Source organism: Erinaceus europaeus, chromosome 4 (assembly GCF_950295315.1).
Source record: "Erinaceus europaeus chromosome 4, mEriEur2.1, whole genome shotgun sequence".
Lineage (NCBI taxonomy): Eukaryota > Metazoa > Chordata > Mammalia > Eulipotyphla > Erinaceidae > Erinaceus > Erinaceus europaeus.
In genome coordinates, this window is record NC_080165.1 from 120,654,236 (window position 1) to 120,672,995 (window position 18,760).

An 18,760-nucleotide genomic window follows, 5' to 3' on the forward strand; every position below is an offset into this window, starting at 1 on the left:
AGAATGCATGTTTTATTCTGTGCTGGGAATCTCTCCCTCTCCTTTTTCAACTCCCATCCATTGGCCACCTGTGGCTAAGTGTGTTTTTACAGAAGTCCCAGCTGCAATTTGATGAGGTTTCAAGTGATTTTTTTCATTGATTTTTCTAGTTGTTTAGAGGTGTGTCTGCTGCTCTGCTCAGTTGGTCGTTTCTGTGTTTTCAGTTCCATTTTCTGATGAATAATGATGCTGAGAATCTGTGATGATTAATCATTTGTATATCTTTACGGCAGAACTGATTATTCAAATCCTTTTGCCCATTTTAAAACCGGGCTGTCTCTTTGTTATTGATTTGTGATAATCTTTATATGTTCTGATGCTAGATAGCTTTAATATATATATGCATATACATTGTACAAGTATTTTCTCTTGCTCTGTGGATTACTTTTTAATTTTCATGAGATCTTTTTAATTTTGATGAATTTCAGTTCATCTGTTTTTTTTTTTTTTGTTGCTTGTATTTTATATTTCATTAAAACAAATATTTTGTCAAATCCAGAATCATGAAGGCTTATCTTTTCTCTTCAAAAAGCTTTATTATAATAGTTTTGTCTTCTATATATTAGGCCTTTGTTCCATTTTGATTTAATTTTTGCATGTGTTATGAGTTAGGGGCTCAGGTTCATTCTTTTGCATTGTATATAGCTAGTTATTCCAGTATAATTTGTTGAAAAGTGTTTTTTTTTTTGCTCTGAATGGACTTGGCACCCTTGTCAGAGTTAATAGACTATAGATATATTGGTTTGTTTCTTCTCTCAATTCCATTCTACTCATCTGTATCTTTATCTTTATGCCAACATCACACTGTTTTGATTTTCCTGACTTTGTAGTGAGTCTTGAAATGAGGAATCACAAAATATGCTTTCTTCTTCTGTTTTAAGATTGATTTATTTCTGTGGAATCCCTTGCAATCTCATATGAATTTTAAGATTCTCCCACCCATTTGTATGATAAAGGTAGCTGACATTTGATAGTATTTTTTATTTTTATTTTCCCTTTTGTTGCCCTTGCTGTTTAACATTGTTGTGGTTATTGATGTTGTTGTTGTTGGATAGGACAGAGAGAAATGGAGAGAGGAGGGGAAGACTGAGATGGGGAGAGAAAGACCTGCAGATGTGCTTTACCACTTGTGAAGTGACTCCCCTGCAGGTGGGGAGTTGGGGGCTCAAATCAGGATCCTTAGTCAGGTTCTTGTGCTTTGCACCACTTGTGCTTAACCCGCTGTGCCACCTCCCGACTCCCAGACATTTGATAGTATTTGTATTGACTTAGTCAGTCATCTCAGGGATTATTGCAATTTCAACAATTTTAAATCTTTGAATATAAACATGAATAGGTCTTTGATTTCTTTGAGTAATGTTTTGTGATGTTCAGTTACAAGTTTTATGTTTTGATTGAAATTTTTACTCCTTTGTATGTTATTGATTTTTGTTGTTAAATATAATTTAAATTATGTTTTGAATTAGTTATTGCCTTTGTATAGAAAATAAGCTGAATTTGGATTTTTCTTGATAATCTGTATTTTTGTGCAGTTTTATTATCTTTTTCCTAAATTCTTCAGGAACTATTGTACATACTCTTTTGTTATTTATATATAGGGCTGGTTTTCTTCTTCCTTTACTCTTTGGGTGCCTTTTTCCTTGTTTTTCTTTCCTGGTTATCCTGGCTTGAACTTTCAGTGTAACATTGAATAGAATTGGTGAGATGGGACATCCTGCTTGTTCCTGATCATAGGTGGAAAGGTTTAGTCTTTCACTATTAAGTATAGCGTTGGCTGTTGGATTTTGTAGATGCCTGTTTCACTGTGAGGATGTTTCCTTCTATTTCTTTTTCTTTTTTCTTTAAAGATTATTTATTTATTTATTCATGAGAAAGGAGGAGAGAGAGAACTAGACATTACTCTGGTGCATGTGCTGCCAGGGATTGAACTCAGGACCTCATGCTTGAGAGTCCAATGTTTTATTCACTGCACCACCTCCTGTACCATGTTTCCTTCTATTGCCAGCAGGGTTATTGCTCAGTCTTGGTGCCTGCATAACAAATACACTGCTCCCAGTAGCTATTTTTTTCCCTCCCCTCTTATTTGTCAGGACAGAGAGATATTGAGAGGTGGAGAGATAGAGAGACACTAGCACATTGTTTTACTATTAGTGAAGCTTTCTCCCTTTCAGGTGGGTGTAGGGGCTTAAACCTGGGTCCTTGCACATGGTCACATGTACACTCAACCTGGGTTGTTGTCTCATGGCTCCCCAGTTTATTTATTTATTTATCTATTTTTGTCTCTAGGGTCATCCCCGGGGCTTGGTGCTAGCACTACAAATCCACTGTCCCTGGCTGCCGTTTTTTCCATTTTATTTGACAGGACTGCAAGAAAGGGGGAGATAGAAGGGAAGAGAGAAAAGTAGACACCTACAGACCTGCATCACCACTTCTGAAACATTCCACCTGTAGGGGGTTTGAATGTGGGTCCCTGTGTGTCCTTAACTGGTGTACCACTGCCTGGCCCCCAGTTTTTTAATTTTTTTAATCCTGAAAAGATGTTGAATTTTGTTAATTACTTTTCTATGTCTATTATGTAAACATGGTATTATTTATTTATTATTTTGCCTCTAGGGATATTGCTGGGGCTCGCTGCCTGCACTACAAATCCATTGCTCCTGGTAGCCATCTTTTTTCCATTGTTTGTTGTTTTTGATGGGCTGGCTTCACGGGCGGGTAACAGACGATCAGGGACTCATGGTTGAGCTGTACGCAGTATCTCTTTATTCATGCAGGACGCAGCACAGTCTAAGCCAAGCTAAGCTAAACCTAACACTACAACTTCAACTTACCATTACCAAAACGAACAATGTTGTTCTTATATACTTTCCAAGTAGGGTGTAAACAGGATGTGATGTAGAGAGGGTGGAGAGAAAAGTGACTGGTGAAAATCAGGGTGTGACAAGGAGAGGGGGTGGAGCAGGCGAGAATTCTACCACTGAACCACCAATGCCCTGGAGGGAGTGTGGTACTTTATGTAAATGTAAAAGTGATTTATGTAAATAGACCACTTTGAATGGGATCAAACCAATCCCTATACAGAAGCCAGGGGGAGCTGGCATACTACCCAACAGTTGTTGTTGGATAGAATAGAGAGAAACTGGGAGGGGAGGGAGGATAGAAAAGGGGAGGTGCAGAGAGACACCTGCAGACCTACTTTGCCACTTATCAAGTGACCTCCCTGCAGGTGGGCTTGAACAGGGATCTTTTAGCAGTTCTTTGCACTTCATACTATGTGCACTTAACCTAGTATGCCACCGCCCAGCCTCCTGTTTTTTTTTTTCACTTCTTTTTTTCCCTTCATTCTGCTAGTATAAACCTATTATAATGGTGAATTTTTTTGACCTAATTAAAAAAAATTATTTATAAAATGGAAATATTGACAAAACCATAGGATAAGAGGGGTACAGTTCCATACAGTTCCCACCACCAGAACTCCCTATCCCATTCCATTCCCTGATAGCTTTTCTGTTATTTAACACTCTGGGAGTATGGACCTAGGGTCATTATGGGTTGCAGAAGGTGGAAAGTCTGGCTTCTGTAATTGCTTCTCCACTGAACATAGGTGTTGGCAGGTCAATCCATACTTTCAGCCTGTCTCTCTGTTTCCCTAGTGGGGGCAGGGATCTGGGGAAGAAGGGCTCCAGAACACACTGGTGGGGTCATCTGCCCAGGGAAGTCAAGTTGGCATCATGGTAGTATCTGGAACCCGGTGGCTGAAAAAAGAATTCAGATATAAAGCAGAACGAGTTGTTGACTAATCCTGAACCTAAAGCCAAGAATATTGCAGATAAAGATTTGGGGGTCTCTGTTTTGGAAAAAGCTAGTGGGTCTACTTTAGGTATATTCCAAGGGGCCCATAACTTTAGTAGTTTTTGCTTGAGCCTGACATCTAATATGCAGGTGAAGCCAAGTTATTTTCTGGGGAGATGGTGTCATAGTAGGAGAATGGACTAGAAAGCTGGATCAGGGAAGAGAGTAGCTCCCAAATATAGTTAAAGTATATAAATATTGTTAACTGTAAAGCCCACTGATTTGATTTGGGGGTCCATATTCAGCACAGGAGCCTATGTAACCTCTGCATCTTGTTTGGTCTGAGCTTGCATTCTGTGGTCACAACTAGGAACATTCCAGGCTGCACTAATTTCAGGACCCATATTCCTTGGGTGCTAGGTAGAGTATGTTATCCAAACTCTCTTCGGAGAATGGAACATTCTCTACTATTGTTGATCCACATTGAGGGCAAGGTCCTATAGTGGACCACTACCTTGGTGAATTTTGTATTTTGAACCACAGTTGGATGCTTCCAATGAATTTCATGTATCCATGCTGCAATATCCTTTTAATATCCTGTTGAATTTGGTTTGCCAAGATTTTTTTTAAGGACTTTGGCTCCATATTCATTAACGCTATTGACCTGTATCATTCTTTTCTTGTTAGGTCTTTGGCTTTGATATCAGGGCTCAGAGAGTGCACTGAATTGCTTGATATTTCTTTTTTGGGTTAGCAAGTGTTTTAAAATTCTTGGTGACAGGTTGCACAGCTGAGTATATTAATCATTTCTGAATTGTGTATGATATGGGAGTAGACCTGCTCCCTTGCCACCAGTTAAGAATTCTAACATATTTTCTTTAACTCGACATTTCAAATTAATGGCTTTTGAAGTTCTCACCAATCTTTCTAGTATTATAGAAGACTTCTGTATGTGACTGGTCCAGCTTACTTCTTCTTACTCTGCTGGATATCCTGAACATCTTTGTTACTCTTCATTGTATTGAAGAACTGTTCCCATCTGTAACTGGGCCCCTTCCTCCCCACCAACCAAGTTCCCTTCAAGTTTTTTCTACTTGAGGTCTAGCTTGCAGTTCTCTTAGTCCCAGCCCCCTTCACTGATGATTATATTTTCTCACTAAAAGTTTTTAATATGATCTGAGGATGTATGAGTTTTCTTAATAGGATACTTTTACAGAGTATTTAAACTCAGAACTGTTCTGGAGGATTTGGCATATGTGTAGTATCAATAGACATGTATTTTTTTTAAAAAATACATTCCCCATAACCTCACAAGTTTATTTGGACTGCTTTGGTCTCTCCAAGTGGCTCTGAATGTTTTGAAGAAAGGCTTGATGTGACATATCTGGCCATTAACATTAAATACTAAGTAAGTATCTGCTAATGCATGCATATCTGTTTGAAAAGTAGAAGTTCATAATTTTTTTAGTTGTGTTTCATAGCTTTCTTTATGTATATCTAAATTATGTTGTTTTTTTTTTGAGAAAAATTCAGTGTTCAGCAGTTCATTTACCTGTTAATGTATGAAGTCCATGTGCGAATGTCAGATGTGGGTAGGTGCTGTTAAGTAAAGGCTGTTTTGGTGTTTGGTGAGATACAAATGGGTTATTATGTAAGCATCATAGTCATAGTGTAATCTCAAGAATATATTTCAAATAAAATAGAACTGAATACAAATCTTAGGTGTTTACTATATACATAAGTGTTAGGGGATTAATCCAGGCATTTGCCTAGCTATAATATTTACAACTAGCTACTATTTTAAAATCTTACGATTATTAAGAGCAGCTAATTAATTTCTCTAAGTTTTATTTTGTATATATCTTGAGCTTGATAATACTTGCTGTGCAGAGATGTTTTGAAACAAATAAGAGTGTATGTAAAGCATCAGCAGAGGGCTTGTCCACAGAATAGGTAGTCCTTATTAGTTTTAGAAAAACTGTTTACTTCAAAACAATAGCATGTAAATTATTTTGAAATCACATCTGAGTTGTTTTTGCAGAGAAATTTGCTCATCCCTTGGCTTTAGAATATTGAATTCTTTGCCGTACAATTTGGCATAAAGTTTGAAGTGTTTTGTTTATGTAGAATTTACATAGTTTTCCAAAAAGTCATTTGTTAGTAATTACTTCCTTTTACTCAATTGTCATTTTGTTCAGAAGGAGTTATTATAATTATTGTAATGGAGCTTTATCTTCTCTGTCATTAACTTCCATTCTTAAGATTTAAGTATATCTGTTTGTTGCTAACTGCAACTTACATACTGAAACATTAGTTTTGAAGTTTCTGGAATTAAGTGTATAATGATTTTTTTTTTTTTGAAGCCGTAACAGAGAAAACCAGAGTAGTTATTGACTTTCATGTTGGCTGCAGATGTAGTTGGATAAGAGTATTTGTCTGTGTTGCTAGAGAAACATAATCAAAACTACTTTGGGGAAAGCATCACAAATAAAGCATTGATTTGGCTACCTGAATTATTTTTCTTTTGTTGTGACTATTCCTAATTGATTTGAAAATGTCTTTAACAATTTTGTGTTTAGTTGTCATAAATTTCCAGATACTACAAATTCAAAATATGCCAGTCGACAGTGTCATGTAATAACCTACATTTGTTATTTTAAAAAATTTATTTATTAATTTAATTTAATTTTTGCCTCCAGGGTTATTGTTGGGGTTCGGTACCTGCACCATGAGTCCACTGCTCCTAGAGGTTGTTTTTCCCTTTTGTTGCCCTTGTTGTTTTATCATTGTTGTGGATATTATTATCATTGTTATTGATGTCCTTGTTGAATAGGGCAGAGAGAAATGGAGAGAGGAGGGGAACACAGGGGGAGAGAAAGACACCTTCAGACCTACTTCACCACTTGTGAAGCAACCCTCCTGGGAGTGAGGAGCCTGGGGCTCGAACTGGAATCTTTGTGCTCGACTCCTGTACATTTTAAAAAATATTTTATTTATTGTATTTATTTCCTTTTGTTGCTTGTTGTATTTTATTGTTGTAGTTATTGATGTCATCGTTGTTGGAGAGGACAGAGAGAAATGGAGAGAGGAGGGGAAGGCAGAGAGGGAGAGAAAGACATACACCTGCAGACCTGCTTCACCGCTTGTGAAGCAACTCCCCTACAGGTGGGGAGCCGGGGGCTGGAACCGGGATGCTTAAGCAAGTCCCTGCGGCTTTGCGCCACCGCTTAACTCACTGCGCTACCTACCGCCTGACTCCCTGTACGTTTGTTTTTTATCAGCATAAAACCATGGAGGTTTGGGGATAAATTTCTAATGCAAATCCAAAATTTCTGAGTGTGATAGTGATAGGTTGTAGCTTTAAATCTGTATATTCATGTATGTTAGAATAGTTTCACTTGCAGATTAAAGAAAAATGAAAACCGGGAGTCGGGTGGTAGCGCAGCAGGTTAAGCGCATGTGGCGCAAAGCACAAGGAGAGGCATAAGCATCCCGGTTCGAGCCCCTGGCTCTCCACCTGCAGAGGAGTCACTTCACAAGCGGTGAAGCAGGTCTGCAGGTGTCTTTCTCTTTCCCTCACTGTCTTCCCCTCCTTTTCCCATTTCTCTCTGTCCTATCCAACAACAACAATAATAAGCACAACAATAAAACAAGGGCAACAAAAGGGAATAAATAAATATTAAAAAAAAGAAAACCATATATGTGTATTTTTCTAAAGGCTTATTTCTGTATATATATTTATATTTTTCAAATTTAGTGTGAAGTATAATGATCATGCTGTGTACTTTTACTTTTTTAAACAAAATATTCATTTATTTATTTATTCCCTTTTGTTGCCTTTGTTGTTTTATTGTTGTAGTTATTATTGTTGTAGTTATTGATGTTGTTGTTGTTGGGTAGGACAGAGAGAAATGGAGAGAGGAGGGGAAGATAGAGAGGGTGAGAGAAAGATAGATACCTGTAGACCAGCTTCACTGCTTGTGAAGCAACTCTCCTGCAGGTGGAGAGCTGGGGACTCAAACTTGTCCTCACTCCTGTCCTTGTGCTTTTTGCCACTAGCGCTTAACCTGCTGCACAACAGCCCTACTCCTGTACTTTCACTTTTTAAATAAAATTTCAATCAGGAGAAAGTGGTTCCACTAAGCAATTTATGGGCAGGCGCAGGGGATGGCTATGCTTCTGGCTTTTATAGACTCTCTTGCTTAAAGGAAGGCCTACTATTGAGTCAGTTACACCTTCAGTGGAAGATGCCTTGCAGCTGTGCCTTTTTAATTTTGTTCCAGAGAGTATTTGTGTGTACTGTCAGCATGTCTTAAAGGCCTACCCTGGAAAGGATTCAACTCTTTAAAAGGAGTTCTGTTTTACAACCTTCACATATTCTTAGGGACTTCTAGTGGTGACTGAGGGTGCTCTTCACAGTCTTGTCTTTTAAACTACGATTTATCTAGACAGGAGCTTCTCAGTTTGAGGATAGCAGTTTAGCTATTGATTACTGAATTCTGTCAAATACATTTAGGCAAGCTCTTGTCACACAGTATCATTAAAACAAAGTATGTCTCTTGAAATCTTGTGATTGTTTTTTCCCCTTTTATTTAAAGATCTGTCTGTGCTCAGTAGAAATCTTGTGATTTAAATTTTTTTTTTACTTTTAAAAAATATTTATTTTTTTTATTCCCTTTTGTTGCCCTTGTTTTATTGTTGTAATTCTAGTTGATGTCATCGTCTCTGGACAGGACAGAGAGAAATGGAGAGAGGAGGGGAAGACAGAGAGGGGGAGAGAAAGATAAGACACCTGTGGACCTGATTCACTGCCTTTGAAGTGACTCCCCTGCAGGTGGGGAGCCGGGGCCTGCAACCGGGGTCCTTAGGCTGGTTCTTGCGCTTTGCGCCACATGCGCTTAACCCGCTGTGCTACTGCCTGACTCTCAGATATCTTGTGATTTTTTATGAGATCTTTTTTAAACCTTTTTTTTCCTCTTTTGCCACTGTACAGATATAAAAATAGCACTCATTTGAGTATATTCTGCTTAATTTAATTGATATTGGTTTCACAAATCAAACTAAATGATGAGGAAATAAAAGATTATCCAAAAATCCAAAGGCTCCTAGCGTTTGGAATGTTAAAAATACTAACACTTCTTGTGTTGAAAATTATTTAGCTTAACCTGTTGTGAGTCATATCGTGATATAACTGCTAATAGATTTAGCACCATACATATGCTAGGAGACTGACTATATGTTCTTTAGATTTTTCCACTTTTATCTTCTCTATATGACCCCTTTCCCCAGTTTATTTGAACTGTCAGATGAGAATAAGGTTTAGATGCACTGTTGTCTTCCTCTTCCAGTGCATATTTACTTCCAGTTGCCAGAGGGTTAGGTATGTCCCTTGTGCTATCAAAACTAAATTTAAAAAAGGGCTTTTTTTTTTTTTTTTTTTTTGTATTTTATTAGTTTGGAGAGAGACAGAGGAGAGAGAAACAAAGAGGAGAGAGATCCCTCAGCACCACTCTGCCATTCATAGATTTCCTTTTGTGATGATGCTCCCCTGTGATGCCAGACTTCAAACTTAGGACCTCACTGGTGGTTAGGTGCCTTCTCTACCATTTAGGTACTCCCTCTAAGGCTTATCTCTCTGTGTGTATATTTATACTTCTGTAAATTTGTTATGAAGTGTAATGATCATGTTGTACTTTTAAAATATATATTTAAATAAACTTGGACCAGCAGAAAGTGGTTCCACCAAGCAGTTTGTAGGGGAAAATATCTTTGCTTCTAGACTCTTGCTCTAATGGGAACTACTGTAGAATCAGTTACAACTTCAGTGAATGTGGCTTACTGCAGTGCCTTCTTTGGTTTTGTTCCAGACACAGTATTTGTGTGCAGAAAGCCACCAGGTGAGCCACTTTCTAATCCTAGGTAAAATTTTTCCTGTGAGGTTAGCCGTGTGTGTGTGTGTGTGTGTGTGTGTGTGTGTGTGTGTGTGTTACATATCATCCATTTTCTTTTCTTTCTTTTTTTGTGTCTTAAACTCCTCTCCCTTTCTTTCCTATCAAAATCTGTACTAGAGGAAACATTTATATATTAATTTCTTTTTTCATCCTACTTCCAGTGGTTTCATACTTTCCATTTCTAAACCAAATTTGTTTACTACTAAATATTAGAGCATACTTTGCAAAATCTTTTCCCCTTTTCTCTTCAGCATTTTTTTTTCATGGCAGTTTTTATACTTTATTGATACTTGGAACACTCAGCCCTCAACATTATTGTTTAGTTTTCTCAGTTTAATTCCTCTTTTGGTAGTATTTTGTCATTTTGCTATCTTTCTTTTATGATGACTTTTCCCAGCCAACATGGTATCTTCTTTGATTTTTTTTTTTTTAAATTAGTGATTCAACAACCATTAACAAGACTGTGGGAGAAAAGGGGGACAATTCTACACAGTTCCCACCACCAGAATTCCATATTCCCTCCTTTCCATTGGAAGGTTCCTCATTCTTTATCCCCTGGGAGTATGGACCAAAGATTGTTATGGGGTGCAGAAAGTGGGAAGTCTGGCTTCTATAATTGTTTCTCCACTGGGCATGAGTATTGACAGATCGATCCATACCTCCAGTCTGTTTCTATCTTTCCATAGTGGAGTAAGGTTCTTGGTAGGTGGGGATTCAGGGCACATCGGTGAGGTTGTCTACCTGGGGAAGTCAGGTTGGCATCATGGTAGCACCTGCAACTTGGTGGCTGAAGAACATTAAGATATAAAGCAGAACTAATTGTTTAATAATCAGGAACCTAAAAGTAAGAATATAGCAGATGAAATTTGGAGTCTTCAATGTGGAAGAATGTAGGAAGTATATTCTAGGTATATTCCAATGGGCCCAGGACTTGAATTTTTGCTTAAGCTCAACAGCTATCAAGCAGATGGGCTAAAAGTATTGTCTGGGAAGATGTCAGAATTGTGAATAGGATTAAAGAGCTGTATTAGGGTAGAGAGTAGGTCCCAAATATGGGAAAAGTATATAGATACCATTAACTGTAAACCCCATCCATCTGAACTAGGCCCCATATCTATTCATATTTATCACTGGAGCCTGTATAATCTCTGCATCCCTGTCAGTCTGAGCTCATATTCTATGGTCAGAGCTAGGGACATTCTAGGCTGCACTAATTCAAGACCCATCTTCCTCAAGTAGTAGAGTACATTAACCCAGCCTCCCTTCAGAGAGCAGGGCAATTTCTGCTATTGTTGTTCTACCATTGTATGTTCCTTGGTCTTAACGGATGTGGCTGCTGCTGATACTTTTACCAGGTTTACCACTCGGACTTGGTTTCTGTGACTTTACGATTTGAGGCAGCCATATTTTTGGGTAGAGATTGAGAGACAGGGGGAAAGACAGAGACAGAAAGAGAGACATCTGCAGCACTGTTCCAATGCTCATAAAACTTTTCCCCTATAGGTCAGGACCAGGGGCTTGAACATATGTTATTGTGCATGGAAATGTGTAGACTGTACCAGATGAACTACCACTTTTCCCTGAGCTTAGGGATTTATTAAGAACTTAATTTCTTATTCTTTTTGCCTGGGTTTCATCTTCTATAACTTAAAATAACATTGATAGATTGAAGTACTTGGTTCCAAATGTTAGCATGAAGAGTCAAACTCTGTTGAGCTACATATTTCCTGATTTCCTACCTCATCACACAATGCATTCCATTTAAAGAAAAGTAACTTGTGCTTCTTTCATTCCCATTTTGGTAATTCCTCTCAAGGTTAATGGTTTACTATCTGACCTTTTCCTGGTTCTGGGAATATCAATGTCTGTTACTTTCACAATCTGACTCTTTTTTAAAAACTTTATTTGTTGATATTATTGAAAAAGGACAGAGATAACTTGAGAGGTGAGGGGGAGATAGAAAAACACCTGCAGCTCTGCGTCACCACTTGTGAAGCTTTCCCCCTGCAGATGGGAACCAGGGACTTGAACCTGTGTCCCTGTGCACTGTAATGTGTGTGCTTAAACAGGTATGCCACCACCTGGCCCCTCCACAATCTTAATTCTTTATCAAATTTTGCATCTTTGTCTCCTCTGTTTTCACTGAATTTTTACATCATCATGTTAACCGATTTCTGTTAAGTCACTTGTTCCTTCTCACATGGCTGCTAAAGTAAACCTCCAGAAACAGAAAATCAATATCAGCATCCCTCACTATCAGGTAGAGTTAAACACCTGAACTTAGAGTACTGATCATTTATTATTTGATGACTACCTCTTTGTGGCATCTCTTAACACGCCCTACCTTATGTTCCATGCTCTACTGTACACTTTATCTTTTACTCTTCCATATGTAGTTCACTTAATGTTTCCATGGTAAGGAGCATACTTACACTCACTCACAATCCACCCATTAAAACTCCTTGTTACACTTTAAGGGCAGCTTACATGTCACCTTGAGGAGCGTTCTTCCTTCATCAGTTCAGTTGCTATTTAATTGTTTATGCGCTATTTTACCTCTTGTTCTCTTTGTGTGCAGCTATTTATTTAAATATTGTTCTTGCACTGCCAGAGCGAGGTTTTGGGCAGGTATGTATGCTAAGCTGCTGTCCTTAAGCAAAGAGTAGTTCTTTATTAGATGAATGCATTTTAATAAGACCCAGAGGAACAAATCAAGCTCTTATAGGTGAAAATAATGGTGAATGGGCCCGGTGTTTGCGCACCTGGTTGATCACAAACGTTATAATGCATAACGACCCAGGTTCAAGCCCCTGGTCCCCACCTGCAGGGGGAAAGCTTTGCGAGTGGTGAACCAGTGCTGCAGGGTATCTCTCTGTCTCTCTCCTTCCCTATCACCACTTTCCTTCTCTATTTCTAGTTGTCTTTTTCCAATAAATAAATAAACAATTAAAATTATTAAAGAAAATAATGGTGAAGATGCTGGCTTGATGTTGAATATTCTTTTTGTTTTAAGGCGAGATTGTGAATTGAGGACATACTAGTACTTGTGGGTAGGAGTTCTTTAATAATTTAAGTTTGAAGAGCAAAAATTTAAAGATGAAGCTCCAAAAAGAAATGAGTCGAGTTACAATTTCACATTATGGAGCTAGTTGTAAGGGTCTGAAGGGCTGGAAGTACACTGGCTTCTCAAACAAGTGTCCAAATCCTTAACCATATTAGACAGAAGACAGACATATGTGCTGAAGTAAGAAGGACCCACTAGCTGATGTATGTTTCCAAGGCATTCATTCCTTGGTAGCAGTTTCTAACTTTATTTAACAAGTTTTTGAAAAAGGAGGACTCGGAATTGAGGACATTTGCTGCTTTTATTGTTACAGTTGGGCCTGTTAGGACTACTGCCAAATTTTTAAAAAGAAAGGAGAAAAAGAAAGAAGGGAAACTAATGGAATGTAGATTATGGTGAGTTAATAATAGCCTTTCGCTTGCAGGTTTGGGAAGAAATAGATAAATGGGATTGGTAACAAAATACTACCTGTTAACATTAAATTCAAAAATGAAGCTACCCGTTATTTTTAATCTAGTCCTTTTAACTGTTATTTTTAATCTAGTCCTTTTTTTTTAAAGAGCATTTTTTCCCCTTGCATTTGAAGTATTCCTTGATGACGTCTTTGGCTTGAGATTCTTTGCCATAGTCCTTAACTACTACACAACTGCAACCAACAACTTTACGAGGTTTACCCTCTCTGTCAATTTTAGAGGCCTACCCATTCTCCAAGTTTCTTGCCATTAACCTTAATTAGGTTCATTTGGTGTTCAGCACAGATGGCCTCTACCAACTTGACATACATAGGTTCATTATAGTTGGATGCAAGCACACAAAGATGGGCTTGTGCTTGTCTAAGGCTTTGGCAGCTTCGCTAATTCCACGTGTTAGGCCATGGTGAAAGAGGGCGGTCTTCAGCAGCACCTCTTGTAAGATAAGTGGTATTAACATCCATTACACCTCCTGCAGCAGCAATGCCTTCCTTGGCCATGCCGGTGGGCTAAGAGTGGAGCTGAATCTTGAATACACCCGGGCCTCCAACTCCACCCCCGCACGTCCTGGCAGCAGGGAAAGAGCTTAATCTAGTGACTTTACGGAAAAAACTTTGGTGAAATTTTTGAGCATTAAAATTCTCTTTTCAGTAGTAACCAACCACAGTTCACTTAGTATTCAGCACTTTACCAGTGACTATCATAATGCTTTTCTTTTGATTCTTACCACTGTCCTGTCCTATAGAAAGGTCATGTGCTGGTACTTTAATTTTATAGACTTAGCTAAATGACATTGTGAGGTTACATCTAGACTGTTTAAGAATGAATTTAATGTTCTTTCAGAGTACAAAAAGTAGACATTATCTTGGCAATGGTCTCTTTATTTGGGGAAATATAGTTGTTTAGGTAAGGACAGGGTATATATAGGGCATTTCTTAATTCCAGAGAGAGGGGGCAAGCTAAGGAGTGTTTTAGGTCCCTGAATACTTAGTTTCTGTGCTGTTTGTCTTTTCTGGCTCTTGGACAGTCAGAAAGGGCTGCTATCCCTTCTTGCTTTTTTTTTTTTTTTTTTTTTTTTTGCCTCCAGGGTTATTGCTGGGGCTTGGTGTCTGCACTACAAATTCACTGCTCTTGGAGGCCATTTTTCCCATTCTGTTGCCCTTGTTGTTGTGCTTGTTGTCATAGCTGTTGTTGTTGGATAGGACAGAGAGAAATGGAGAGAGTAGGGAAAGACAGAGAAGGGGAGAGAAAGACACCTGCAGACCTGCTTCACCGTCTGTAAAGCAACTCCCTTGCAGGTGGGTAGCGGGGGGCTCGAACTGGGAACCATACCCCAGTCCTTGTGCTTTGTGCCATGTGCACTTAACCTGCTGTGCTACCGCCCGACTCCCCCCTTTTTACTTTTAACAATATCTCTCTCTCTCTCCATCTCTTTCCCGCTCCTCTCTTTTCACATTTTGTTAGCGTAATCTGCTTTAGAGAGGCACAATGAAATTATTGGTCAGAATTGAACATCTAGCATGGGCTCTGCCATTTAATATGTAACCTGGACTAGTAACCTAATCTCTGGGCTTCAAATCCTCACTTCTGAAAGGTAAGTACTGGAAGCATATGTGTACAGAATCCCCTTCAACTAAAATTTGTTCTGGAAAAATCTCATCACCCCATTTTTCTCAGTCATATATGTGTTACTAAACATTAATTATATAATTCCCTTCTTGAACTTACCCAAGTGAGCTGGCTGCTTTACTGTATCTTTCCTGGACCTATGTGATAATCTGTATCATGTGTGTTATAATTACTTACGTCTTCTCTGCTAGACTGTAAATTCCCTGAGGGTTGATGTGGGGGAGAGTCCTCTAGTCCCAAGAGTTTAGAATGGTGCCTGAAACAAAGGAATAAAATAGGATTTTTCTTCTTCTTCTTTTTTAATTTTTTTATTGGGGAATTAATGTTTTACATTCAACAATAAATACAAAAGTTTTGTACATGCGTAATATTTCTCAGTTTTTCATTTAACAATACAACCCCCAGTAGGACCTCTGTCATCCTTCTTTGACCTGTATTCTCCCCCCCAATTCCAGTTCAGGTTCTACTTGTGTTTTCTCTTCTGATCTTGTTTTTCAACTTCTGCCTGAGAGTGAGATCATCCCATATTCATCCTCCTGTTTCTGACTTATTTCACTTATGAATATTTCAAGGTCCAACCAAGATTGGCTGAAAACGGTGAAGTCACCGTTTTTAATAGCTGAGTAGTATTCCATTGTGCAGCTATACCACCACTTGCTCAGCCACTCATCTGTTGTTGGACACCTGGGTTGCTTCCAGGTTTTGGCTATTAGAAATTGTGCTGCTAAGAACAGATGTGTACACACATCTTTTTGGATGGGTGTGTTGAGTTCCTTAGGATATATCCCCAAGAGAGGAATTACAGGATATAGGGTAGGTCCATTTCTAGCCTTCTGAGAGTTCTCCAGACTACTCTCCACAGGAATTGGACCAATTTACGTTCCCACCAGCAGTACAGGAGGGTTCCTTTGACCCCACAACCTCTTCAGCCTTTGCTGCTGTTACCTTTTCTGATGTATGACATTCTCACAGGATATCTCATTGTCTTTATTTGCATTTCTCTGACAATCAAAGACTTGGAGCGTTTTTTCATGTATTTCTCAGCCTTTTGGATCTCTTCTGTGGTGAATATTCTGTCCATGTCTTCCCCCCATTTTTGGGTAGGGTTGTTTTCTTGTTGTTGAGTTTGGCAAGCTCTTTATTTATTCTGGCTATTAGCCTCTTGTCTGATGTATGGCATGTAAAGATCTTCTCCCATTCTGTGAGGGGTCTCTTGGTTTGGTTAGTGGTTTCTTTTGCTGTGCAGAAGCTTTTTAATTTGATGTAGTCCCATAGGTTTATGCTTGCTTTGGCAGTGGCACACTGGTTAAGTGTATATATACATAACCATGTGCAAGGAACCGAGTTTGAGCCCCTGCTCCCCAGCTATAGGGGGTGCTTCATGAGGGGTGAAGCAAGTCTGTGGGTATCTACCTTTCTCTCTCATTCTCTATCTCCCCTCCTCTCTCAATTTTTCTCTGTTAATAGGAAGAAAAAAAATAATAGGAAAGATATAAGTAGAATGAAAACAATGTATTTTAAAGTAAATGCTAAATTTCTGTAATGATCTGAAATGTGTAATTTTATGTAATTTTTTTTTTTGAAAACTGTTGTGATTGAAAAGATTCATTAAAACCGTTAACATTTTCAGGTTATAAGTTTTATTTTTAGATTAACTTTGTGAGTGTATGCATGTGCTTGTGCTATTTTTCATTTGCTTTACTTCAGGTGTGTGTGTGTGGTGGGGGGAGGATGCTACAGAGAGAAGGGGAGACATGGCAGCACCACTCCATCAGTTGTGGTGTTTCTCCTAATGCCTTGATGATGTCAGGATATCTCCCTATGATGCTGGGGCGCTAGCCCAGGGCCTTGTGCATGGTAAGGTGCTGTGCTTTACTGTGTGAATTATCTACTGGTCCTAGATGAGCTTTTAAAAAACAAAGATTCCTAACTATGTCCCCATTACTCTCCTTCAACCCGAAGGCCCCATATCTGGTCTCATCCTCTTCTCCCAATCCTCTTTAAAAATATTGGGTCATATAACTTCTTTATTTTCTAGAATCTCAGAAATCTACAGTGCTTTTTTAGGTTTTCATTTTATTACTATTTTTAAAAACATAGTGCATTAAGCATTTAATTTTGGATATATAGAGAGAAATTGAGATGGGAGGGAGAGAGAGAGAGAGACACCTACAGCACTGCTTCACTGCTTATGAAGCTTCCTTCCCTGTAGATGCGGTCTGGGGGCTCAAATGAGGATCCTTGTGCACTGTGACATGTGTGCTTTACTGGATGCACCATTGTCCAGCCCCTAATACTACAATTTAAAACATACGGTATGAATGAAACTTTATGATGATTCATCCAGCTGTACAAATTATTGGGATTAGAACCTGTGGAAGTAAATGGTGGTGCTATGTGTGTGTGTGGGGGGGGAGGTGGGAGACTTATGCAAAGAGTCTTAGCTATAGTATAGTACACTTTATTTATTTATTTATTTATTTATTTTTGCTGACACGAGATAGTAATAATTCTGTGAAATGTGGGCTGTTAGAAATTTTAAAGACTAATTGAACTTCATTCAGAATGTAGTCATAAAACTTTACTGTTTAGTACCCTGTATAGTCTCAGTCTCTCAATCTCTCTCTTTCTCTCTCTCTCTCTCTCTCTTTTTCTTTCTCTCTCTCCCTTTTACATGGCCCTCATGTATGCAAAAACTCATTACTCTGGGCCATTTTTTTTATTCAGATAGAAAGACAAGACATGACTCAGAACCAAACCTTCCTCTGTTTGCTATAGCACTTCCCAAGGGCTGCTGGGACTCAAACCTCATTGCTATGCATGGCAGGGCACATAATCTACTGGTGAGCTATCTCTCCAGCCCCATCTTTCTTAAACACATTTTTAATGAAAACATTAGTAGTGATTTCAGAATGGTTCATGATTATAAGATTACAGGAATATCGTTTACCTCCAAAGTCTGTCCACCCACCCACCACAATTCTAACAAAGTCTTAAAGACAGGCTGATGAAAACAAAGACAACAATTTCTTCTTTCTTCTTCCCGTCATCCTTTTTCTTCCTTTTTCCCCCTCCTCCACTACCTCCTCTTTTCCCCCCTCACATTCTGTTCCTTCTCTTCTTCTTCCTCTTCCATCTGCTTCCTCATGTGTTTCTATTATCTATAGTCCAATATGAGTGAAACTAGCTGTATTTGTCTTTTATCTCCATATTCACTTCACTTCTTCTTCTAGTGTTTGCCCTTATTCACTTCACTAAGCATAATTACCTCCATTGCCATGTATTTTTCCCTGAATACTATCATCTTTTTAAATTTCAGAGTATATTCCATTGAGTATGTATCCTAGAACTTTGCCTAGTCACCCATCAGTATTCAGCCTTTACATGATTAGCTGATAGGAAGATTGGATTTTGTCAAAAATCAATAGAATAAAAATTTTAAAAAATTCAAAATGTACTTTTTGGGTTATTTTTGATTGTGCTAGGAAATTGTATTTGCTTTTGTTCTCATGGGACAGGTGAAATTAGATTGAAATTAGATAAGCAAAGATGGGTGGCAGAACTGTCTTCTCCATGGTCTTTCCCTCCCAACACTGATATTACTTTTATAAAGTTGCATTAATAGTGATTTACTAAAGTTTGTGTCCCATTTTTTGTCACTTATCCCCCAGCTTTATATGTAATTTTGATGAGTAAACCTAATAAATATTCCATTTTATATACTTAAAACTGTATTATGCATTTACAAGATTTTACTATAAATGAATATCAGTTGATGCTAGTCTAGAAATAAAGATGATTAGGCTATATGTTGT

At 38.3% G+C, this 18,760-nt stretch overlaps 1 protein-coding gene and 1 pseudogene across 26 annotated transcripts in view; one reads left to right on the forward strand and one right to left on the reverse strand.

Annotated features, from left to right (window-relative positions):
• Positions 1 to 18,760, forward strand: part of EPB41L2 (erythrocyte membrane protein band 4.1 like 2) — a 227,733-nt gene that overhangs the window by 80,678 nt on the left and 128,295 nt on the right. The window lies entirely within an intron of this gene.
• On the reverse strand, positions 13,258 to 13,816 carry LOC103123139 (small ribosomal subunit protein eS12-like; annotated as a pseudogene).